Below are 27059 nucleotides of genomic sequence, written 5' to 3'. Positions count from 1 at the left end.
GACTTAAAGGGAATATTGTAGTCTTAAATGCATACATTTTAAAACAGGAAAGATTGAAAATGAGTAAAGCTATCAGCTCAAGGAGGTAGATGAAAACAGTATTGCACACTTGAAGTAAATGGAAAGAAACAGTAAGTGCAGAAAATAATAACATAGAAAACAAAAAAAGAAGAGAGAAGAAATGAAAGTTAAAATCTGAGTCTTTGTAAAGATTAATGCAATATATAAACTAACAAGATTGATCATGGGGAAAAGAAACATCATAGACAAACAGTATTAAGAATGAAAAAAGAGGAAAACTTTAGATGCATTAAAGATGGTAAGAGCACAAGAAAATATGAGCAACTCTATTCTAGTACTATTGCAATCTTACATAAAGCAGATAATTTACTTAAAAAAAACTGCATGAGTTATTACCAAAGTTAAATCAAGTAGAAACAGATTATTGTAATGTACATCTAATAATTGAAGAACCTAAATTATTAATGAGAACTTTATTCACCAAAAGGAAGTATCAGATCCAGACAGGTGTCTTTAATATTGACACATAAGCTTTATATGAATTATTCCAGAAATTAGACTGAGAAGAAAAGCTGCACATCCACTGTTATGCATCTATCAAAACTAGACCTAAAAAAAGCATTTAATGGGAAGATTATGGACCTCGCTCATCAATGAATACAGGTGCAAAAAATTTAAATAATATATTAGCAGAATAAATACAATATTGTATTTAAGATACATGGTGACCAAGTAGTATCTATTTCAACAATATAAGAACATGGTTATCATGGAAATGTTGTCAGTTAGAAAGATGTTCAAGTTCAAGCAACAGGAAACTTGTTTAAAATGGCTTGAACAAGTAGGCATTTATTTTACTCATAAAAATAAATCTGGAGGTATTCAGTTGCTGGTATTGGTTCAGTGGCTCACCAATATCAGGAGTGATGATTCTTTACTCTTTTACCCATGGTTATACAGGGGCTGCTGGCAGCTCTGACGTTAGACAGAGGTCAGAAACAGGAAAAAGGAGGATGGGTGAAGGGTTCCATCTGCCATGTTTTTCTCTTTTATTTTTCCTGGAGTCTTCCTGGCAGAATTCCACTTAACAGATCACCAGCCAGACTGGCCAGAATGCCACCTGTAGCTGAAAGGGAGGCTGTAAAAGCAGTGAAAATATAATTATAATTAGCCTCCACCACTGATGGCCTGAACAAAATCAAGATTTTGTTAGCAAAAGAAATGGGGAAGAATAACTGTTTCATAGTCAACAAGTAGTGTCTGCCTTAAAAACCTAGCAGAGAAATTCATTATGTTAACAGATTAAAAGAGAAAATTGATATGATCATCTCATTAGATGCAAAAAAAAAAGCATTTAGTAAAACAATAACTACTAACAAACTAGAAATTTCAGGAAATTTTCTCAACACAATAGAGAGCATATGTGAAAAACTTCTAGCAAACCACACTTAGTGCTGAAACTTTAGAAATATTATCTTTAAAGTAAGAAACAAAAGGAGGATACCATTATATCTGATAAATATACTAATATATAATTACATATTATATATTTGTACTTGTCTACATATATGATATATAAATATAGACAAATAAATTATAGTATATTCATTCATTTGGTGACATGCTATCAATCAATTAAAATGTTAAATGAATGCATTAGATCTTTACCTATCAACACTGATACATATCGAACATATATTAAAATACTGAGTAGCCAAAGGATATATGCTGTATATTACCACTGATGTAAATTTGAAAACCTCAAAACTACTACTGTATATTATTTATTAACACCTGAATTTGCAATAAACATAGAAGCCACACCACCACTTCATCTGGAAAAGGAAGAAAGGAAAGGAGGTAGATAAGGGATACAAGAAGGTTTCTACTGTTTAGAAATACTTATCTTAAGAAAAAAAGAGACTAGAGCAAATATGTCAAAATGTCAAAATGTGTCAAATCTGATTATGGGTACATGATTCTGTTTTGTGCTCTTTTTTGCATTCTTTAAAATGTTTCTCCTGTTTCATAAGGGTAAAAACCTCAAGAATATCTTTTGTCTCTGATGTCCCCAGTCTGTGACAAGTTCTAGAGTCCCAAGAATTTTCCAAGGGTTTGTCTAATGTCCCACATGAGGGAGCCAGACCCTAAAGCTGCAAGTGTGCTGACCTCAATCATTCTGTAGGTTTCCTGGGCTATTTGGTTCTCACCTCCCACCCTCGACTAGCACCTGCTGAGGTGTCTAAACTGAAAGCCTGTTGGTCCTGATCCTTGCTGCTTTTATGGAGTCCTGCAATAGTTTTCCTAGTTGGGAGGAAGACAGGCATCCCTCAGTTTCACTCCTAGATGAGCACTTATAGCCAAAACTCATTATTTCAGGCTCCAAGTATGATGGCCCTGAACTACGTAACATATAGGTCTACCCTTTTCCCTTCCTGTCATGCTGGAACAGCTTCAGTAGCAATACAATGTGCCTGAAATCAGCCATACCCTCTCATCTGCCATGATCCCAAGATCCCTGAAATGACCCTGTTCTCACTGTGGGCAAGTGAGTACTGGTTCTTCTCTACTTTTAGGTGTTCCTTGAGGCTGTGGCTTCCCACCTCTGTTGTCATCACTGCTAGTTCCCATTACGGAAGTGAGGGGTGGGTCAGGGGAAGGGTAGGAAAAACTAGAGGTTCTGTGGAATTATTTGCACCTGACAGGCCTGGTTACATAATATGTGGGGCTCCATGCAAAATTAAAACATTGAGTTTTTTTGTTTACGAACCAATTGTGGAGCCCTGTGTGACTGCATGGATCACACATCTATGAAGCTGGTTCTGGCACCTAGCCTACTTCCTTAGCTGTGGTGAGTTCTCTTGCCTCCTCAAAAATAGTCCCTCTAACCTACCTTCACCTACCAGTCAGATACCTCAAAAGATAAAATCTCTCCATCCTCATTCACAAAGACCACTTCATGGGCAGTGGATGACTGGCTGTACAAATACCCATGATCTTTGTTTCCACGGTTAATAATAGGAAACAAAGAAGGAAAATAGTCTAAAGCTGATATATTTCCCAAGGTCTAGGCTAGCTATCATATGTTGAACGTTTACTATGCACCAGAAACTGAACTAAGAACTTCATACACATTATCTCATTTAATTCTGACAGAACTTTTGTATGTAGACTTTTTTTTTTAGCAGTTTTGTTTTAGCTGAATTCTTATTCTCTCATTCCCTTTTCTAGAAAAGAAAAGAATCTGAATGGTCCATTGACTTAAGAGTATGATTGGTTAACGTTGAACGATATTGATTAAAGACCCACTGTTCAGAGGACTAGATACTATGAGAAGAGTCACAAGATGTAAATTTCTCACGAAGTTTGTACATGCTCTGAGGACATGGCACTTATAAGCATACATATCAATACATTGTGTGGTGGGCATTAGGACTGTTCACAGATATTCTCTTTTTTTTTTCTGGCACATGATAGGACTGTTCTGTACCACCTGCTTATGACCACATGACTTATTTTTTCAATAGAATGTGAATCAGAAGTGATGTGTGTTATTTAAGAGAGGAACTATTAAAATTCTGTTTCTCTGCTACCTATCTTTCCCTCTCCCATGGAAATCAATAGCACTCCGGACTGTGACTGTTCTGTCATCTGCGGCTCCAAAGTGAGAATAGCAACAATGTAGAGCAAAGCTCCTAGATGACCTGTGGGGGACATAGAGTATTGTGAAATAATCCATTGTTGTTTGAAGACATTGAGGATTTGGGTATTGCTTGTTATTGCAGCATAACCTAATCTATCCTGGTTCATATGAAAGGAACCAATGCTAAGCGGAGACAGTCCTATCATATCATTTATTGCAATAGAAAATGATTTAGTCGCAGATAGCCTGACCAGAAACACCAAATCAACTGTTCATATTTGACCTATCTTTCAACTTCCAACCAAAATATGATAACAATAGTACAACACACATCTAGTGTTTACTATAGGCCACTGTTCAAAATGCTTTATGAATATTTACCCATTTAGTCCTCATGACAACCCTGTAAATAAGGTATTTTTATCTTCCTTTTACAGAGAAGGAAATAAGCATAGAGAGGTTACATTGCCCAAGATCATACAGCTAATAAGCAAGGGGAGCTGGAATTTGAACTTCAGGAGTCTGATTCCCAAATGCCTACCTTTAACTACAAAGTTCTACTTCCTCTGTGTAATTCAAAACTTAAACCAATTCTGGGAGCACAAAAGCTGCTTCAGAGTTGTAGAGAATATAGATTGCTCACCTCCTCCTCATGCAAGTCATCCCTCTCCTACCTGCCCCTTTGCATTCAGCAATAGTACTCTGGTTCCTTTGAGTAATTCCCTCTCCTCCACTTTCAGTCAACATGGCTCGGATGGGGTTGACACAAGTCCTGCCCTAAGGATACATCTGGATTGCCTTAAACCAGCCAGCCTGTTTCCTCCCTTGGATTGGTTTGGGGATTAGAGTCAGTGTGAGGATAGGTTAGCTGGTGTTTCTAGGAAAAGGAAGGTTTCTTTCTCTACCACTGTAATTGGCAGAGTGTGAGTGTGAAGCCTGCATCTGCAGCCACCTTAAAGCTCTGAGGGACATGCTGGAAATTCACAGAGCTTGAAATAGAACCAACCCACAGGAAGCAAAACCAAGAGCCAGATGCTACTGTCACTGTTTGAACCCTGAATCAAGCCACACCTGAAGGCAGCTGTACCTGTGGACTTTTGAGTTTTATGAGCCAATTAATTTCTCTTTTTACCTCAATCCATTTTGAGTTGGTTTTCCTGTCACCTACAGCAAAAAAAAAAAAAAAAAAAAGTCTGAACCTATGGAAAAGTAAACAAAATGAACAAGAGCAACAATAAAACACCCAACAATCTACGAGAGAAATAAACTATTCATTTCTGCTTGAGGGATGAAGATCAATCTGAATTATCAAAATGACTGAATCTAACATTATTAAACAGCAAGACAAATAACAAAAAAGCAACTATATTTCATCGACTTTGAGAAATCTCTAAAAATGTATTTAATTGCAAAGGGAGGCATCCTGTAGATCTTAAATAACCTGCTATACATTTTTTTAAAAAGCAAATGGCTAAGAATTATTTCTAACTAGCATCTTTAGACATTGTTGGAATACAAGAAACACTGTTCAAACACCATTTTAAAACTTGCTGGGTTTACTTGTTAGGATGGCTAAGATGCATTCTGTTACATCATTAGGCCTTCTTTGTAAAAAAAAAATAATAATTCTAGAGACCCTTTCATGGCAGAAATTATTATTTGTTGGTCAAATGACCCAAAGTGCCTATGAATTTAATAAAGTCTTTAAGTCATTTTTAATTTTATCTATCACAATAGCATGTATGTACATTTGGAAATTAGTCACGTAAGGATGTACGGCTCAGTTCACAGTTATGCATATCCTATATATGGATCCTCAGGGCATTAAATAACTGTAATATTCCCTCCCCAACTGATGCCAAAGCCCAGTTTCTTTCTAAACTTTCCAATTATTACAGTCGCTGATTTGGTATGATCTACAACAGGAGTTTGAAATGTTTTTCTCTACAGGCCCACATAGTAAATAGTTTATGCTTCATGGGTCATGTTGCAACCACTCAACTCCATTGTTGTAGCCTGAAAGCAACCACAGGCAACACACGAACAAGCAAGCATGGCTGTTCTCCAAAGAATGTTTATTTCCAAAAACAGGTGGCTGGCCAGGTTTGGCTCAGAGGCCATGGTCTGTCTACACCTTATCTAAAATAACATTTTACTACTTTAGATGTGTTGAGAAGTTTTCTCAAACCTTGAGATTCTTGTTCCCTAAGTTGGAGTGGTTTCATGTGGCCAGATCATTTGACTTGGGGAAGAAAGCAAATAACCCGAATCAAACGTCCTATTTCTTCCAGTTAGTGCTAACTATGATTACTAGGCATTGTCAAATGAAGAGAGTATAAAAATAACAATTTAACACGTGCCAGAACTGTGCTGTCTGTTTTATTTATACGACATCCTTGAGTACTTACAACACCACCAGAAAAGATGACTATGTAGAGATAGAAAACCCTCATGGGAAAAAGAAAATTTATAGGTGTGAGACAATGAGTACAATGGAAAGAACATGAGTTTTGGACAGATAAGACTTAATTTCGAGTCCTGGCTTCACTTCTCCATTCCATGTGACCTTGGCCAGATTTTATACCTCTCTTGAGTTTCCTCATTCATAATTGAAAATATAAAATTATATGAGAAAATTATGTTGTAATTGTAATTTATAATATTACCTATATTTTACAGACATGGTAAGCGTTTTTGAAGTGAACAAAAAAAGCATGTAGCACTGGAACATGGTAAGCACTCATTAAACCTGAGCCATTCCATGTGTTACATATAATGATAAAGTGACTTGCTGAAGGTCACATAGTAGTATGGGTGGAATTAGGATTGGCACTCCACCCCGACTGACTTCAAAGCTTGTGAACTTGCTACTCATTGCACCGCCTCCCAGCTGTAAATTTGAAGTGGTGTATTCGACTCATCCATGGAAATTGCTCAATGTATTAAAATATGAAATCTCCAAAGTCAGTCACAAGAGGTGAGTCATCTCTGTTGGGCCATGGGAGCTGGGTGCATGTTTCTGGAAGTAAACATGACGTACCCAGCATATCCTGTGGCTGACGCTGCCATGTAATACTCGATTTGTCTTTCTTCAGCACGCAGACACTATGGGAAATAACTCGTGACTTTTAAGTCTAGTTCAGATTCTCTTGGCTGCCAAATTCCGAAACAGCCATAAAATGTGATTTGCACTCTTAGCCTCTCAGGAATCTCTCCGTTACCTCAGAGAATCTGGCCACAGACAGGACTCAGAGTGGAAATCGCCCAACCTCTCCTCTATCACTCTCTTGAAAGAGACAGATCCGATCAGCATCTCTCAACTGTGGTTAATGAGGTATCTTTGGCTATGTCAAGAACATTCTCAAACAAGGTACGTTCAATGTATACATTTTAGAGTTGGAAATGAATGGAGAGAACATCTGGATCTACACTCTCATTTTTCAAATGTGAAAGTCAAGGCTCAGGGAAGTTAAATAACAAATCCAACTCTTCTAGATTCCAGTCCCTGATCATTTCCCCACCCTAAATATCATCTGGGGCAGGGAGAGGGAGAGGGACACTTAAACCAGGGTTACCAGATTTAGCAAATAAAAATACAGGATGCCCAGTTAAATGTGAATTTCAGTTAAATAACAAATACGTTAAAAATATAAACATGTCCCATGCAATAGTTGGGACAATGTTTGCAACATATTTATGCTAAATAATTATTCTTTATCTGAAATTCAAATTTAACTGGACATCCTGTATTTCACCTGGCACCTAGTTAAATCAAATAAGCAATGCCAAATTTCTACCTTCTGAAAAATATTTGAAACTGTCAAGTTAGAATCTGGCTTAAGTGGAATTAAAAAAAAAAAGAACAAAAAGAAAAACCCTGAGTAGCCAGGAAGAACTCAGGTGAAAATAATCAATGACTAGAAATGAAGTTAATGAAACCTAAGAAGAACAAGGAAGAAAGAAGAAGAAAAGGAAGAAGGCAAAAAAAAAAAAAAAAAAAAAAAAAAAAACAAAACAAAAAAAAAAAAAAAACAGACCCTCTAGAAGGTCTTTCCTTTATCTGAATCAGCTTGACAAAATAATGTTCAACCTACCGTATTTTTCTTCTGTCCCCCATTCACCACTTGTTCTTCCTGCTTCAATGTTACTTTCCCTGCCATGTACAGCTACCTTCCTTCTTCTCTGCTAAAATTGTATTATATTTAAATTGTAAATTTTAAGTCAAAGCCATATATTTAGATAATTTAAAACTCAAAGAGTACTGAAAAGCTTAGAAAGAAAAGCTCTAGTCCTTTTCCCCACCTCTTGGTTCTTTTGAGGCACCTAAATTAGGGTAGCCAAATTTAGCAAATAAAGATACAAGATGCTCAGTTAAATTTGAATTGCAGGTAAACAATAAATACCTTTAAATATAAACATGTTCCATGCAATCGTTGGGACAATGTTTGCAATGTACTTATATTAAATAATGATTCTTTATCTGAAATTCAAATTTAACTAGGTATCCTGCATTTTATCTGTCAAACCTAGCCTAAGTCAAATATGCCATGCTAAGATTTCTGTCTTGCAAAAATATTTGAAAAACCACTTTTAAACTTCGTATCTATTTCAAAGGTGACCAGCAGTTCCTGTTTCCCCAAAACTGAGAGGTTTCCTGAGATGGGGGGACAGTTAGTGGTAAAACCAAGGTAGTCTCAGACAAATGTGTATTATTTGTTGGTCACCCCATTTCTTATGTTAAAGATATTTCCATCTCACTAAACAATAAACCTTATTTTTGCTTATCAGTTTGAGACACTATCGTTAATTTCCTACTTTGAGAGGTGAGTATCTGCTTTGGTTATTTTTAAAGGGTTGGTACAAAACTGTTTCCATATAGCACAAGTTCACCAATTTGGCCTAAAAGCCTTCAGAGAGTAGCTCAGAGAGAATGTTTTCTCTAATCAGAGAAAACAAGAATCACGTTGTGTGAGTGTCGAGTTGCCATTTTATTGTCCCACTGAAATACTTTCCCCCACCTAGGAATCCTTTTAAATTTTCTTAACTTTAATTGCCTTTTTCCCCCCACAAAGAAGTCAATTTAAATTAAGCAGAATCCATCACTGTGATAATTTTTTAATGAGTAAAGATAATGTACTCTACAGAAATTGAAATGAGGTGTTCCCAGGATCATTTGCAAAGTCTCGCAAAGTCCTCCTGAGTCAGCTGAAATTAATGAATCTCAGAGTCTCAGGACCGTCAATGCCATATAACTGAGGTCTAGGTTCAATGGAAAACACACACACACACACAATAATAATAGTTACACTTTCTAATTTGAGCATTTACCTCCTTTCGTTCCAAGATACTGAGGAATTTTATAAACATTAATTAAGCTCACAGGTATGATTTACTAGATTAACTCACTGATAGCCATCAAGGACTGTTTAATAGAGCTGGATCAAAAAGAGGAATAAATTAACATCCCAGGAAGATTTCCATGCTGGGGTGGAGCCCCCAGTATTGGAGGGAAGGTCAAGAAAAGAGATGTGCTCCTTAGCTCAAACTTCTTGAACTAACTCTGGTCTCAATACATAGTGACCACAGTTTGATGTGTCCTAATCTCCATTGAAAAATATCTCCTCCACAGCTTATTTGAGGCTCTCTTTACTGCTTCATCCTCATTCTTCCACTAGGTGTCAAAGACAAACAATGGCTTCTGAAACAGGTGACCTTCAGTTCAACAAAAGAGGTTACTATGTTTTGTGGAAATCTGAACAGGTGTTTGGTGATGCTTTTAGGGTAGAAGAGACAGTCGTGGTACTGATCCAAAAACTAGGTTTTATTTTATAGGTTACTCAAGCCCTTCTTGGGTGGATGGTAGGGTAGGGAAAAGATTTTTGGTCCTGTACTGTGAGCAATATGTTGTCTCGATAGATTCCTTTGTCTTAAGAAGGCAAATGGCTGCAAATTAAAATAAATTCTCAATAATAGTTTTCAATAATAGATTAGTTTACAGAGATACAAAGAGAATTTCCATTATCCACCCTGTGAATTGAAGGGATAGATTAGCAAGGATAATACAAGAACAGTAAACTAAGTGATGTTTTATAGGCTTGTTTTAGCAAGCCCTGAATCAAGAGGGGATCAAATGTGAGGAGATTGGGGAATTGGAAGCCCAAATTCTTTCTCGTAAGGTATGAGATTCTAAAACAGAGCTAGAACCGTAGACTTTAACCTTTTTCCTCCAGGATAAGCAAATTCAACCCCCTAACTATACAGATGATACATTTGAGTTCTGGAGAATTAAAGTGACTTGAATAATTTAAGAAAGCTAATTAGTGGCAGATCCAGGATGGGAGCCCATGTCTCTCTCCTAATTCCTGTACCTCTGCTATAAAACCACATGGATATGTTGACTGTTTCCTTCTAACATTGCATTGGCTGAAAGCATTTTCTGGAGACAGAAACAAGAGGCAAGTTTGCTTATCTGACAGACATAAAACAAGGGGAACAATTAGTGTAGCTTTCTTGGGAAGGTGACAGTGATTTTAAAAAACAGCCTATTAAATATGCAAAGCAATGGAGGAAGGCAGCCAAATGTCATAGGTAATCCAGAAGGAGAATAATTCACCTTTGGGCAACAGAATTTGCTATTATCTGTAATGTTTAAGCCAATGTTCAACATGAGATATCAATTCCCACATTTTTAGCAATCCAAGAAGCTTAGATGGCTATATTATTAAAAAAAAAAAAAAGAGTGACAAGAATTATAATATTTAAGGAAACACTAGGTTGATCTTGGTAGAAAGATGGAAATAGTAAAGGCTCATGAATAATAGTGTCTGAATTTGAAGAACCCTAAGCAGAAATTACATCTACAATTCCCCAAGCAAATAACCATCCAACTACAGATCAACTCCATAAAAATAGGGAACTCATTAATTTAGGTGGCAGGCCCTTTCCTTGTTAGGTAGGTTGTATCATTAGCATGCTCTTCAGTACACTGAGTCAATATACTGCTCCCCTATGATAACTGTTGATGAATAACTGTTGTTCTATAGTTCAGCTCTATAAATATTTGAGGTCTGTTATTTTTCAAGTTGTACTGAGTTTTCTCCATTGGTTCTCCTTCCTGAACACTGTCTGTGATCCATTCTCTGCCTTGTATGCCCTAGTATAGGTCCCAGGAAACTAAACCTTATAGAGAGAAACACAGGCTCTCTTGCCACCTGATTCCCATTTCCGTTTGGTCAAAGGAAAGGACCAAGAGGAACTTGGAGATCAGAAGGAAAAAGAGGTAGGGAATTTCCTTCTTGCTGTTTACTGGTATCTACATTTTTGGTTGTATTTATGTCCTTTTGTGACTATGGTTCCTGTCCAATAGTCCTTCCTCCATGAATCCCTTAACCTTGTCTACACCTTTGTAAGCTGCCACTTCATTAAAGTCCCTTGAATTATCTGAGCTGGATTCTGTTTCCTGCTAAGACTTTTGTTGATATACAGGTTAAAGAAGCATTCTCTGTTTCTGGAACTTACAGGTTAAAGAAGCATTCTCTGTTTCTGGAACTTCTCCTCAATTAATATGTTTTTTGGACATTCTCATTATTTCGGCTGCTTTCATTTGGTCACAGTCTAATTGTACAAGTCCTTCCTAAAGAGTTTCACCTGTAGTGTGGGCCAGAGCATTTCATATTTAATCTATTAGCGCATCACTTTAATCTCCCTTGCTAATGATGTCCTTTCTCTATTAATTCATGTTGTATCTTTCTCTTTTTTTCTGTCTTACACTGGTGCCTCACCTATAGCTTGCATTCAATTCAACTCCCAGATCTTTTTTTTTTAATGTGATTTTTCTATTAAGCCAGGTCTCTCTCATATTCCATATTTTACTCCTTGTCAGGAGACTGAATTATTTAAAAGGTCTGGCCCTGGTGTTAACATGCTGGTCCTGAATGGTGACAGAGCACAGGGGCACACTATTTAAAAAAAAACTGTTAGAAAAGAACATTTTAGTTTCTCTTGTCCTAGACTCTGTTTGCTCTCAGAGACTGTGTCATAAAATTTTCATGAACATTAACTTCCTTTGACTTTCCATGGCCTTGTCTCTCCTGGGCCCTGTCTTTTCTTGATTATCTTGGGTTTTGTTAACTACTTTTCCTTTTTCTCCTCCATTAGTTTCAATGTTTCCCAACATTCTCTCTAAGGCTTTTGTCACTTCTTTGCAGAACAAAGAATGCACACCTACCAATGGGCTACTTCGCACTCAGCACTGGGTAAGTCACTTTCCAATCAATCATCTCCAAAACCATCTGAAATATTGTGTTCTTACTTGATCAATTAAGAACTTGACCTTATGCCCTGAAGAATCTAAGAAGTGAGAGGTTCTACCTCATAGAAGTGAGCCAGACCATGTAGATGGTGGGCTCTCAGGGCAGGTTGGCCTGGGTGATCCACAATGACCTCTCTGTTTATATCACCACACAGTAATAAGAGAGGAATGTAAAGAAAACACATTGTACATGTAGATAGTAGAATGGCTTCCCAAGAGGGACACTAAGCTACTTTTATTGCTGTTACTGACCAGCATTGTCATTTTATAAGTAGATTTGTCTGAGGGCCTTATTGGTAATATATTTGGGCACAGGGTTGATTTCTTATATTTCATGAGAATAGATTATTAAACATTCCCACCCTGAAGAAATGTTATTTTCTTTACTACATTAATATTTTGTTAAAGAAAGAGGATTACAGCATTATTTACAGTTACTGACCTATGGATTAATAGGAAACCCTGCTCTTTAAATACAGTAATAACATGTTAGTTACTGAGAAAACTGAGGCCTGAGAGGTAGAGAAATTCTGATGAACATAAACAAATTGGGTATAAGAATGAAAAGCAAATCATTTTTATAGCAAATGCATATGAGCAAACCTGGAATAATACTATTTTCTAATTGTCAATAACTATCACCCATAGATTAACAGATTTTTATAATACATGATAGAAATAGAATACTATGTATTGCCTATTAAAATTGGCAAGCAAAATAGAAGCTCCAATATTCCAGAATTTCTTGAAAAGAAAATTGGGGGAAGGGGAGAATACACACACATACACACACACACACGGACACACTCACAAAATAAAACGTACCATGCCAAGCCCACACTGTAATTTATCAACTGGGAAGGAAATTGGCATGTCTTTTCCTGCTGATTTATTGGTTAATTCCAACAATTCATTGTAGAAAAGGCCACCAATGAATTACAGTGTGGGAAAAAAATTAAGCGGAGCATTTAGAAAGGTGTTTCAGAATACAGCCTTTAGAAACAACTTACATAGCTATTTTACCACCAGTCCCAAAGCAATTGGTGCATGTGAAATGCAGTATACAGTTACAGAAAAAACACCAAAAAATGCCATGCATACTGCTTCCCATATTTAGAAGAATATGCCGTGCCACATGAAGATTAGACTTCCCCTTTATCTTTAAGCTAGAATCAGATAACATTAGATCTCTCTTACTATTTGTTATAGAAATCATGTTGGAAGGGCAGTAACAAACATGAACTATGTTAGCAAAGTCAGTGATGGACACTCTACTTTAGTGATAGAGACATTCATCTTTTAGTCCAAGGGGGATAGGAACTTTTGTGGGGTAGAACAAAATGCTGAAATCTTGCATTACAAAAATCAGGATACACTACCATCCATCCTGTGTCCCAGCCCTAACCCCAAGGATCCAAGGCTAATAGAAGAAAGGAATTTCTCCATCAACAGTTTCATTTCTAATTTCTCAAACCTGGTTTAATCAGCTGGTTGCCCTTCTTTGTTTTCAAAGAGGAGTCTCTTTGAAATGATTAAAGATACGTGTGGTGGTTAATTTTATGCATCCACTTGACTGGGTCTTAGCACACAGATGTTTGGTCAAACATTATTCTAGATGTTGCTCTGAGGTTTTTCTTTGTTTTTGTGTTTTGGATGAGGTTGATATTTAAACTGTAGATTTTGAGTGAAGTAGATTACCCTCCATAGTATGAATGGACCTCATCCAATCAGTTGAAGGCCCGAATAGAACAAAAGACTGACCTCCCTGAGCAAGAGAGAATTTTCTGGCAGGCTGCCTTTGGACTTCAACTGCAACATCAGCTCTTCCCTGGGCCTCTCATGTGACAGCCTTTGAACTTAAACTGTAGCATCGACTCATCCTGGGACTCCAATCTGCCAGACCACTGCAGATTTTGGACTTGCCAGCCTCTATAATCACATGAGCCAATTCCTCAAAATAAATATCTCTCTCCAGACACACACATTTTATTAGTTCTGTTTCTCTGGAGAACGCTGACTAATACAATGTACAAAGTAAATTGTTGCTTAAAACTGTAGAAAACATAGTGGATGTAATTTATAGAGTTAGTGTTGGAAGTCAGGAATAATACACTCTTCATAGTCTCTTGTTATTATTTTTCAGTGGGAAAGGAAGATAAGAGAAAGTATATACTGAGTGCTTACTATGTGCCAGACATTATGTTTATTTATTTACTTGTTTGTTTATTTTTAGAGACACCATTGGCTCCTCACAATATTTCTATGAAGAAGGTATTACTTCTAACATATAGATAAGAAAAAGGGGACCTGAGGGAATTAAGCTACTTTCCAGTGGCCACATAGCTAGTGTGGAGCTTCTGTGGAGATGTCTGACTCCAAAGTCTATATATATTATGTTTATTTGAGTGAGTACTTTTTCTATTTTTTATGCTGTTTTCTCATGTGACATGATAGATACTGCTAGAATCACATCTGTACACTAAAGTGCTCCTTTGTAGAGTGAAAAACACCTTTTTTTTAGAGCTACTATGCACTAGGCACTGTGCCACTTTTCCTGTATCATCTCTAATCCTCATTTTAACCCTGTCAGCGAGGTAACAGTGCTTCTATTTGAAGCACCCAGGGATACTGAGGCTTAGAGAAATCATATAACAGACCCCAGGTTACACAGCCAAGCTGGGGTTCACTACCGGGTTTATCTGATTCCAAAATCCAGCCTCTTAACTCCTATACTACGCCTCGTGCACATTTCCTAAGGATCCTGCGTCAGTGTATACCCCTAAATCATAACCCTTGGTTTTCAGACAAAAGAACATCCATGTTGTTGAATTTTTTTTCTCACTGGCTCAAGGAAACAGCAGAAGGGTTTCTATGCTGCAGCATGCTATTTTCTGAATGGAAAAGAAAAAAAAAAAAAAAAACCAGAAATGTTTCCTAAATAAAGTACAGAATATGTGCTATAAATTCTAACATGGTCTTTCTATTGACAGCCGAGTCTAGGGTTGCCTGAGCCACAACACTCTACTTTATGTTGCAGCAGCAGAGACTTCACAGCAGGACTCCTTAAGTCTTTCTGCTTTGCTCCTACAAAGTGATCAATAAGCATCCTCCTTCCCTTTTTTATGTCCCTTTTGGTTGTGTTTACTTGGTCTAAAAAACAAAGGGGAAATAAGCCCATTGTTGGGGGGTTTTCCCCTACTGGCCCTGTTTCCTAATCACACCAGGATGTTATTGTCCAAAGCCACATTCACGTTTAGAAACAAAGAGAAATGGAATAAAACTTCAAGAAAAAGATACGAAAATGATGCTGCAATAAAGGTGAATTCCTGTGGATAGGCAAAATGTGGATACTCCTTCTGGATGTTTGTAAATGGACAGAGAAACCTGTCTTGCCTCAGAAACTCAGAAGCAATGATGTGCTTCTTGATGTATATGCCTCTGTAGACTTCAGGAAGGTGAGCCCATTTTTTACTGAGGGAGAGTGACAGAAATCTATCAACCTGGCTTATCATCCCACAATTACAGCAATTTATAGTGTGCTTCTTGCAAGGTCATCTGCACCTGCAACCAAACAAAAGCACTCTCTCTGCCTTTGTTTCGAAGCGACCTGATGGGCTCACTGCAACTCAAGTTATCCAGGATATTTTTCAATTAATTTGCAGTCACTTAGGCTTAGCATCACACAAGTCTGGCATATATCACGTTTTTCTTTGACTGGAAACACTGGAGTGTCTCAACCCCCGTGTTTCAGAAAAACGGCTTTACCTTTTTCTTTTAAAGTCACTTCATTCAGCTTTTTCTTTTGTCTTGAGTTAAGAAACTTGTCATGAGAAAAAAATTTTTTTGTGATTTCAAGAAGGACCTTTCCATTCTGATAAACTGTCTATATTTTTCTATCACCACCCGAAATTGTCTGAAGCAATTAAAAGCATGGCTAATTCTTCTGAAAGGAGGATGAAACCTCTGCATTCAGAAGGAGACTCTTCTGGTACAGCATTGGGCACCAGAGTCTGGGTCTTCAACCCCCAGTGGGAATATGTGGAGACAAGGACTGAAATTTTTAGGTCAAAAATGCACTCATGAACATTTATTATAAAAGAAGGAACTAGAATGCTTAGTAGTAGGGCCTTTCCTTCTCCACCCTTGTTTGTCTTCAGCGTTTTGCTTTCCAGAAAATCTTTTTTTATGACTACGGGTTGCAGTGCCTGCCTGGCCTCCCTGTGCTGCTGGCTCTGCCGGCAGGAGCTTCTGGTCTGTTTTCCAAAGCGCTAAACTCATCTGATCATTTTCCATCTCACAGTGCAGGTTCTCAGAGACTCACAAATCCACCATCCTGTTGCCCTTCAGATTTGAGGAGAAATGTGTCATTCAAACACCTCCTTGCTGAGAGGCTTTTTCAATCTATTCGACCCACTGGGGCCACAAGGAAGGTTTTACTTTTTGTCTTTTCCAATCCCTATCCCCACCACTGTCCTGCCCCTCTGTTCCCCTGTCCCCCCCAACCCATTTCAACTTTGACTCGCTTTCTCTGTGATTTTTTTCTGTCATCTTCTCTCAGTGCTTTGTGGGGAAGTGTAGCTGTGTGGTTTGGAGGCAGTATGAGCTCTGATGTCAGACACATCTGGATTCAAATCCCTTCATGACTGAACTTCTGCCTTCTCCGTCTCTCCATTTGTAACTGTTCCTCCTTCATAGCAAAGGTGCACTCAGATGTGGAAAGTGCTTAGTACAAGACATACTCACATATTTTTAACAAACATATGTGGTAGAAATTAATCTTTACTCAGGCACTTTTCCTCTGATCTCTTTTCTTCCTCCATTTTTAATTTTATTTGTGTTTTTATGAAATCACAGGTTGCATGTCCTGTGATTTAAATTAAAATACTTACCACTAGTGAAATGGATCCTAAAAATCTGGGAAACAGGGCCAGGCGCGGTGGCTCAAGCCTGTAATCCCAGCACTTTGGGAGGCCGAGACGGGCGGATCACGAGGTCAGGAGATCAAGACCATCCTGGCTAACACGGTGAAACCCCCTCTCTACTAAAAAAATACAAAAAACTAGCCGGGCGAGATGGCAGGCGCCTGTAGTCCCAGCTACTCGGGAGGCTGAGGCAGGAGAATGGCGTGAACCCGGGAGGCGGAGCTTGCAGTGAGCGGAGATCTGGCCACTGCACTCCAGCCTGGGCGACAGAGCAAGACTCCGTCTCAAAAAAAAAAAAAAAAAAAAAAAAAAAAAAAAAAATCTGGGAAACAAAGCACGCCGTGCAATGTATGAGTTTTACAGTGGAGAAAACTGACACCCCTGGACATACCCTCAAGATCAGAGTTAGAAGATTTCTTCTCCCCTCTCCTGAGTCTTGTCAGATGGAGGCAACAATAGGACAGACTGTTTTTGGAGTGTCTGGGATTGGCAGACCAGCTGTTATGTGAAATGTAATTGGTGCCACAGATCTGGATGAGCAATGAATCAAGTCCAGGGAGTTAGGTAGGCAGGGCTGGGGAAGGTGGGCAGCATCGGGAGGTGGGCAGCATCCGGTTGCTGAAGTAAATCCTCCTTCCCTAAGCCAAGGTGAGCAGACCTGAGGATGCGGATTCCAGGGAGCAAAATGTTTGCTCTTATCTCTGTTATTTCCTTTGGGTTATGTGCACTCCTAGCTCTATATGTGACCACAGTAGCCAGAAACTTTACATTTTTACAAGCATACACACATCTGCAATCTATATTGCTAGTTAGATCCACCAGAAGCCCCATAGATGACTTCTCAGTGCCTGCGGATACTGGGTTAAGAACTCCATCTAACTATCAAGTAGTTACTCATTTACTAGTTTTTCGTAGACAGCTTAAAATATTCCAAAGACTTTCCAATGTCCTTTCCCATTAGTTTATACCAATCACACAACCTCTTCTTGACTAATTTCATTTCTCAGAGACATCAAAAAGATAAAAAGTATATTCTGGCTGAAGAAGAAATGTGTTGCCAGACAGTATACCACCATGCCCTAGCATATGCATGGCATTTTTTCCTTGCTGAATTTGGATCAGACTCAGTACCTTTTCCACCAGGTATCCAGGTATTTTTCTACAAATTGATTGGAGTTGTCATGTGACCACGCTCACCTAAATTTCATTTATTCTACTATTCCCAGCTTCCCATGGGCCAAAGACTAGGCCATATGGCTAGTTCTACCCAATGTATAATGAGTAGAAGTGATGTGTGTCACTTCTGGGCAACGGCAATTGAAAGCTGATGTGCTTCCCCCATCTACTCTTTATTTATTGTGACAATCTTAGAGGTCAGGTATTCCAGGATGCATGACTTAAAATGGAAGATGGCTGCTGTTTCTGAACCAAACTCAGTCTCTTTACCCACATGCAACAGAAAGTCCAACACCAAAACACCAGGTTTTTGTAGAAAGGCTTGTTGTGGATTGACTGGCAAGGAGACAGGAGGCAACACCCAAATCTGTCCCCCTGAGCTGGATAGTGGGGCAGGTTTTTTAGGTAGAGGGTAATGAGATATGGTCTGATTGGATCCTGCAATGAAGTGATGCTGGGAGGTGTGATCTGACTGGATCTTACCAGAGGGTGATGCCAGGGCTCAATCTGATTGGATCATGGATCACGCCAGCATGTGGTGTTCACGTCTTAACTCAAACCCTGTTCTTTGGTCCAAGTACCTAGGTTCCGCCCATGGCTGTGCACTTCACTCATCTGGGTATGCTCAGGTTACATAACTTGCAACGTGGGTTCCATGGCAACTGAAAAACAAGTCACCATTTTATTACACAAAATTGAACCAGATTAGGCTGGTTCTGCAGGTACACTGCCTCATGTGTGCAAATATTTTACATGATACTCCTCTAATGGGAAGCACCACTGAGCTTTAGGCTTTATCTATCGGAGCAGAAGAATCAGACCTAATCTGATGAGTGAAACACGTAAGATAGACCTTCTTTGCTGTTCCTCCTGGTTATTGAAAAGGTAAAGCAGCAAACTTTAATTAACATGGTCAGCTGTGGGTAAACAGAGTCAGCTTTCTGCATCCAGAGTGCCAAGGACTCAAGTCTGCAGGCATCCTATGTCCATCCATACTTGAAGTTGTGACTGCTTCCCTTGATGGATTCCTCTCTTTACTTTCAATAGGACTAATTTTTCACAGATGAAGAAATGAGGCCCTGTGAGCTAAAATGACTTGCCCAAGTTTATGTAGGTAGTGGATTAGTGGGTGAGCTAGATCCAGACTCCTGACTCCTAACCCAGGAATTCTTCCCTCTCCCTGTTGTTCCCTTTCTCTGCCTCCCGCCTCCCTCCATATTGATGATGGGGTAGCAATGGGAGTTCCAGCCATAGATTTGCTTCCCTTGATAGTATGGAATAACCAGCAAGGTAACCACAGTGCACACACTCTAAATTACAAGACCATTAGTCTTAGGAATTATCTTTAAATCTGAAAGTTCTGCTTCCTAAGAAGGCCTCCTTGTTTTTTAATCCTACCCTAAACTAGTCATTGAGTTTAGCAAGCAAAGATCCTCATTGTAGCATCAGACATGACTTTCTCTCCTCCTTGATTGATTGATTAATTAGTTATGTGTACTTGGGTCCAGCAGGGAGCCCAGTGACAGCTGTGACATGAAAATTACCAGAAAGTTACAAAAATATGGAGCAGTGTTGACTTGCTAAAATGTAGAATCAGGGATTGATTAGAAACAGACACGTATAACGATCACATCTTGAAATTACCTGTCACTACTGAGGCCTTGAGAAGAATCCTTTTGGTTAGGATGAATTATTTTAGCTCCTATCTAATCACCTGCAAAGAAACTAGTGAACATTCTCTATTCTTATTTCAACTTGTTTTTATGGTCTGGAATCCTAGAGTTTAGAACAACAACTCCTGTAGAGACAAAATGATTTTTGAAAAACTCAAAACCCAGTCCCATCATTTCTTGCTTAAAAATCCTCCAATGGTGTCCCATTGCTCTTAGAAATAAGACAAACTGCTGAACATGGTCTTTAAGGCCCCATCCTGTTAGCCTTCAGCTTCCTCTCAGCCTCATCATGTATTCCCTTTCCTGCCCTCTGGCCACACTGATCCCTTCAGTTGTCACCACAGCCCACACTCACCACAGGGCCTTGGCACATGCTCTTTCCCCTTTCTGAAATTCTCTCCCTTATCAACTCATTCTTATTCTTTAGGTTTTATCTCATGTCACCGTATTGAGAGTGCCTTCCCTTATCTCCTGATAGATCATATGTCTCTGTTAAAGACTCTTTTGGTATCATGTGCCTCCCTTCATGGCACTGTCACACCTATAATTTTACCATGTGTGTGTTTGTGTGTGTGTGTATGTATGTTTATATTCATTCAGAGAATTAAATTTTTCCCCCTAGTTAGAAAGTTAAGTTCCACAAGGACTGTGCCTTGCCTCTGTTTTCTGCTTTCAATATTTTCCCCAGCAGTGTGTTCCCCTGGCACAGAGCAGGCCCTCAATTTATATTTGATGAATAAGTAAATGAATAGTTAATTGACTCAAAACTATCGCCTGGTATAAATTTAGTAGAAATCACAACCAGGCATTTTTCTTGAACACTTTGAACAAAGACAGTGTATAAGCAGACAAGAATCTTAAAAGAATCCAAAGCTTAGTGTGATTTCTAAGCAGCAGATTTCCTGATGCACAAATAAAACAGTAACTAAAAATTCCATCCTTCAGATTTCACCAGTGTGATTCTTAGATGGTTTAGCAAACCTGAAGCATTCATAATTCAGAAGAATCTGAAAGTTGTCTGGTACCTTGCATGCTCAATAAAAGGATCACTTTTATGCTCAACAATTTCTTCTGACTGCAATACTGCTATGAGCAAAAGGACACATATATTAATAATGTTCAGTTGCATCAGTCAGGGTCCCAACAGGAAGCACTTGGCTCTCTCAAAAGGTATTAACTAGAGAACATTTAATGAAGAGACAATTTAGAGAGACATGGGCAGGCTTCAGGGAACCAACAAAGCATGGTGAAGCACCCAGGAATTAGCAACAATTGGGAGCTGTTACTGTCCCAAGGCCTGGAAAAGCAAGAGAAAGGAATGGTGTTAGAGAAATCTTATGAAAATGGGTGCTCTAGAGAGGGGCTGCCTATCAGGAACTGTTGCCATTCCAACTGTAGCCATAGAAGAATGCAGCCACTACCCGATCCCTAAAAGGAGCAGCAAAGACAGGGAGGAATAAATTCTGGAACATCTGTTTCTTCCTGCCCTACAATCTACTGGCAAACCCAACTAGAAGCCAGAGGTGAGGAAGTTGGGGAATGCAGTCTAGAGAGGTCAGTTTCTGTGGGCCCCGAGCAAGGCAGAGAAGTATGAGGACGGATTTATGAAGGGATGAGGAGGGCAAAGAGAAAATGGCCAGCATGCCTTTTATTTATAGAGCACTTACTGTGTGCCACTGTTTCAAATTCTACATGTATTAATTCAAGCAGTCTTCACTGTAACCTCATGGGGTAAGTGCCAATATTTTTCCCCTATTATAGAGGAGGAAACTGAAACATAAAGAGGTTAACTAACTTGCCCAAAGCCACACAGCTTGTTAGTTGGTGGTGAAACTAAAATTTAAACCCAGGCATTCTGACACCAGAGCCATTCACTTCACCAGCATGTGAGACTTCAGAAGAAGAATTCTAATTTGAGGGTGAAGATTTAAGGCTGTGCTTGTGCCAGGAACAAATCACCAGTGCAGGGGGCCTGGAAGAAACAGACTCAAACTTTTTCTCAGTACTAGAATAAATATTTTAGAGTTTGGGGGGCGGGGGAGGAAACAACACAATTTATTATTATACATCAGGATTTTTTTCTTCAATAAGTTGATGTTTCGGGTTACTAACTACTAACTGCAGTGGCCATACTCAAATATATGAACAATAATTAGGCAGGATGATGAAGGATGTAGTTGAAGCTTAACTCAGAAAGAAAAATATCTGCAAGTGTGTCAGCAACATCTAGCCAAACATTCATATTAGGGATGGAGTTAAAGAATTTTAAGTAGTAGGAAATAACACATCCAAGGTTTGTAAGTCTCATATTCATCCCTTTGGTCCCACGACTTCGATACTTTATCTAGAAGTGAGTAACACTGCTAATATCTGATGTAAGTTTGAGAGTCGAAAGTCTGAAAACAAAATAACATCAATCATATCTTGTTGCTATATTAAATAATTTACTGTTTTTAATTCTTTTTGCTGTAATTCTAGAAAATACAGATACACAAAAGGAAAAAAATAAAAACCAACTACAATTGTACCACTTAGGGAAAAAATAACTGTGTGGTTGGAATGTCATCCTAGTCTTTTTTCTGTTTGTGTCTCTGTGTGTTTACAAAGTTGAGATCATATTGAACGTATTGTTTTCAATTGTATTTTACCTATAGTGAAATGAAATTTGCATGCCATTTTTCCTCAGGATATTACCAATAATGAGGTTTTCTTTTATAGAGATAGACCGCATTTTATCTACTCAACCCTCTACTGCTGGACATTTAGACTGCTTTCAGTTTTTATGGTAAACAGCATGCTCACAAGCAAACATTTGTATATATACTTGTAGAGAATATAACCATGAAGTTATAGTTACTTTTTCTATTTGAACATTCCAGACACCACTTACCAAAAGACTGGGATTTTCCTTAATATTTGGATGTCTTACATAGTTAGATTTGGAGGATGACAGGCCTGAGATAATTTAATGAAATTGGCTGGGCTCACCAATATACCCCAGAAGCTTTAATATATGCTCTAAAATCTGGTTAAAAATATCAATTTCTTTCTTAGTTAACTGAAGTTAATACTGGATAATTTTCTTAAAGACCCTAAAATTTTGTTTTAATCAAGCTCAGGTCAGAATCATCTTTCTGCTAGAAAACGAACAAACAAACAAACAAAAAAACTACACACGGCAGACTGAGCATTTTTAGTTAAGGAAGTGTGGCTAATGAAAGCAGACCTCTTTGTTTCATTTGCCACACAATGCAGTAGCTAGCTGTATTAGGTTGCCAAAAAAAAAAAAAAAAAAAAAAAAAGGCTCATAGACCTGTAAGTCTATAAAAAGAATGTATCACGTACTGTGGTGGCTTCTATCTGAAGTCCTGAAGGCATTTTTAGATGCTTGAGCAGTTCAGTCATAAGATGAAAGGACTTTGATCTTTCCTGCTAACTTAGCATGAAAATAAATTTAAAAACTTGGCCCTTTATGATAATAGTATTAATTCTAAGCAAATGCACCAGCAAAATTCAGAGACACCCCAGCATTCTAAATTGTCAAGTAAAATATATGGGTGGCGGCACGAGGGGGAAGAGATCTAATTTCTCAATCAAAGGGAGAGACATCCAATTATCAAGGTAAAGGATACTTTGCCGTTTGGTATAAACGCTGAGAAAAGGTGTCCTCCCAGATCTTGGTACAGGTTTTCTGTTTGTGGAACAGGGCTCAAGCTGTCTGTATGCTACTAATTATGACATTTTATTCCATTTCCTCATTTCAAAGACTCTTTGTCAAAGTCTTTTAGAAAAGTTTTGCTTGGCTAGCCACTATTTAAGACACAAAATGAGGAACATGTCTTCCTCCAAGAAAAGTAAAATAATAAAAACCTACTGTGTGCTAGCTTTTGTATGAATCATGTCCTTAAGCCTACAAGGACAAAAGGAGAAAGAATTGTCTGAGAATCCCAGAGCTAAAAACACATCTGCCTGGTCACACAGCTAGAAAGTGGCAGGGTTACGTTTTTAATAAAGTCTATCTGACCCTAAAACTAATGATATTTTGAATACAATAGGCATACCACATAGTAACATATGTAGGTGTACACCCTATTGTAATATACTATTGTCGCAGACATTTGAGCTTTGTTTGGCTGTCTCGCATTCGATCATACTCCTCCCCAACTTCCTTTTGGGTGGAAGTCCTCTTTGAATGTCGGTTTAATGGTAAGGCAGTTCTTATTACCTCCCACTAGAGAAGTCTAGGAGATCATATTCCTTTTCATCCCCCCGGGACACCTGGGAAACAGTGACCAAGGTGCCATTGTGATTCTTATTCTCAGAACTTTGGTTCTTTGGTGACTCAGTCAGAGGGAATGTTCAGAGGTTGTGTGCATCACAGCAGTAGGTGTGGCTTGGGGACCAGACATTTCCTTCTATAAGACATAGTTTCCTCTCCAGCCGCCAGAGTCATTTCATGATGGTGTATTTTCTATGCTAGGTCCTCCAGCCTCCCATTGATTCTGTAACTTGCTCTTCCTTCCAATAAATCCTCTCTTGCTAAGTAGCCAGCGTTGGTTTCTAAGGTTTCCAACCAAGAGTCTCAAGAGATACGAGTTTTCTTAGACTCAGTAACAGGCCAGAAAATAACCAAGAACCTTTACATGGCACTGAAATCTATAACATAGTTTCAAGGGCCCCTCTGAAATTATTTCTGGGATATTAACAGCAATATATCCATTCAGATCAATAAGAAGTAGACAAATTATTAGGGCCAAGTATGGTGTTAGTGATTACCTTCACACTTTAACCCATCATATTAGGGCTGTCCCCCTTGACCACTTAGAATTTTACAACTTTAAGGAACCCCGGTGATCATCTAGACTAACACCCTCATTTCCCTTTTATAAGGCCACTCCCTCATCAGCCATAAGAAGGATATCACATTCTCTTTACCCTTTGGACTTCAATATTCACAGTGTCACTTCCAAGGCTTCCATTGTCTCTTTTGAACATTAGCCCAAAGTTATTAAGCTTAATGCACAGTTGCTTAATGCATAGAGAATGACAAAAGGGTCACAGAGGGAAATCTATGCTTCTCATTTATTTTGTTTTGTGAGACTTTACTTTCAAGTGGCCTTTCCTGCTAAGTCTGAGGAATTTTATTTAAAAATAATAATGAAAGGAGGGGAGGAATATGTCATCAAGAAAAAAAAGCTGAAATAAAATCTGCAAATCATTTAAATGATTTAGAATGGCAAAAGATAACTAACTGAAAAACAGAGAAAACAGCAACAGTTCATAATTCTACCTGGCAGCCTAAGGCAGCCTGAAATATGGGTCTGACAAGCTGTCACAGAGGCTGATACTCTTGGGAATGCCTTATTAGGAGTTTACTATGAAATGATTATATGCTCCAGTTAAACAGTCTGCATGTGTCCGCAGACTGCGATGGCGGGCACACACTCAGGAGCCAGGCATGCTGGGAACGGGAGAGCCAAAGTTTCTGTTGGCAACAGCGAAAGCGCTGGGACTGACCAGGAGAGGCTGGTTGAGATTTGGCAGCTGGTACTCATAAAAGCAGTTGTACGGCTTGAAACACAGTGTCCAAAGGATATTGTAAGCTTAGAAGCAGCGAGGGAACTGTTTGAGGGAGGCCAGAGTTGAAACTTTCAGGAAGTTGTAACTGCCAGGGAAGACAGAATTCTTCCCTGGATCTTGAGATTGTAGAGCAGGTAGAAAGATTCCACTCTCAGGCCGAGGGTCTAAGAAGGAGTTAGCAGGCTATCAGGGACCCAGACAGTCAGACGAGATCCAAGTCAGAGTTTTTGTCCTAGAGACAGATGGGTGCTAAGGACTGTAGGCCACTGGATTCAAACTCCATCTTGGCCACTGATTAGGTGACTGGCTTTGGTACTACTTAATCCTTTTGAACATGAGTGTCCTCATCTGTAAAGTGGTAATAACAGCAGTACTTACCTCATAGGGTTGTTATGAGGATTAAATGAAAGAAGCATTTAAGATACCGAGCTCATAGTGTTTAAGAAATGTTAGCTATTATATTAGTGGGGAAGACTATGGAAAGGGGTATAATTGTAGGTCCTTAAGTCTATAGTCTTGGAGGAGGAAACATTATAACTCAGAGGCTTTAAAGACTTCTTGTGTTATCCCTGCTATGACAGCTAATGAGCTTGATTGACCATATAATCTGATTCTAAAGCCTCAGGCTATATATACTTCCTGCTCTACTTCTAATTAACCCAGACACCGGGAAAAACCTGAGGCTGCTTCTCAGGTCTGTCAGGGAAAGCAGGAGACAGACAAGTCAAAAGCAGACCCCAAGTCAGGGCTCTATGTTGTGCCACTATCATTTTTGTCTTTGGAGATAAAGGTAGCTTTGATCTGATTGTTTCAAATAGATAATCACACAAATACCTCACCTGCCACAATTATTTCTAACTTTTTATTTTTGCATTATAATTCATATCTAATTTTAATACATGATCATGTTAGACAAATAAATGTCATCTTCCCCACCAATGTGATACTGGTGGGCAATGGGTTAACATTTCTCATCTGATTTGTTGACTGAGCTAGGTGAACTTGATCAGGCAATTTGTTAGGAGAGCTGAAATATAGTCAGGAACACTCTCTTGGCTTAGAGTTTGCATTTGTTTTTTCTTTTATCTTTTCCCCAGTCATAAATCTTGAATGGGAAAGAAAGTGAAAAGGGAATGAGGGAAAGAAAAAAAAAAAAACGTATCATGCAGAGGGATGTCTCACTGCCCACGCATCCATCCTCTGAGCTGGGCAGCAGAGATTACAAATCAATCATACTGTGCAAATCAAAAGTCTCTCACAGATTCCACAAAGGAAACCATTTCAGAAACGTATTCTTAGAGTTCTGTTTTCCCCAAACACTGTCGGTCCAGCATGAATGGGCTCTACTCAGAGTAACATGGCATTCTGGTTTGGGAATCAATGAGACATGGAAAGTATGGCAATTTCCATTTATGGTGTTAGATGAAAATGATGGAGCCGGGAGTCAGAATCCTGTAGAATCCTTAGTCTACCTGACTTGCTGTCACTCTGAGCCTCAGCAGCATGATACATAAAGTGAAAGAGTCAGCATGGACAGCAAATGGTCTCTGAATCCTTTCAGGCTATTATTTCACCTGATTGGTATATTATTTTACCTGATTTTTCTGTTTCCCATTTAAAGTAGGTGTGTCCTTTTAATTAAGGTCTAAACAGTATATAGTTGGATTTAATTGTTTAGTATGACCATTTTGATTTTTAAGTTGTAGTATTTAAAACACATATGATTCTTGGGT

At 38.6% G+C, this 27059-nt stretch overlaps 1 protein-coding gene and 1 long non-coding RNA gene across 2 annotated transcripts in view; one reads left to right on the top strand and one right to left on the bottom strand.

Annotated features, from left to right (window-relative positions):
- The window catches only part of DNAJC24 (DnaJ heat shock protein family (Hsp40) member C24), a 940502-nt gene that overhangs the window by 258515 nt on the left and 654928 nt on the right, over positions 1-27059 (top strand). The window lies entirely within an intron of this gene.
- Positions 825-24040, bottom strand: LOC126936362 (uncharacterized). The gene is made up of 3 exons (XR_007719434.1): positions 23972-24040; positions 18557-18735; positions 825-1159 (listed from the first exon to the last, which is right to left on the bottom strand). It is a non-coding gene; the product is annotated as an uncharacterized LOC126936362 (long non-coding RNA).

Source organism: Macaca thibetana, chromosome 14 (genome assembly GCF_024542745.1).
Source record: "Macaca thibetana thibetana isolate TM-01 chromosome 14, ASM2454274v1, whole genome shotgun sequence".
In the NCBI taxonomy this organism is placed as follows: Eukaryota; Metazoa; Chordata; class Mammalia; order Primates; family Cercopithecidae; genus Macaca; species Macaca thibetana.
The sequence above is the reverse complement of the archived record's forward strand: the minus strand, read 5'-3'. Positions and strand labels throughout refer to the sequence as shown.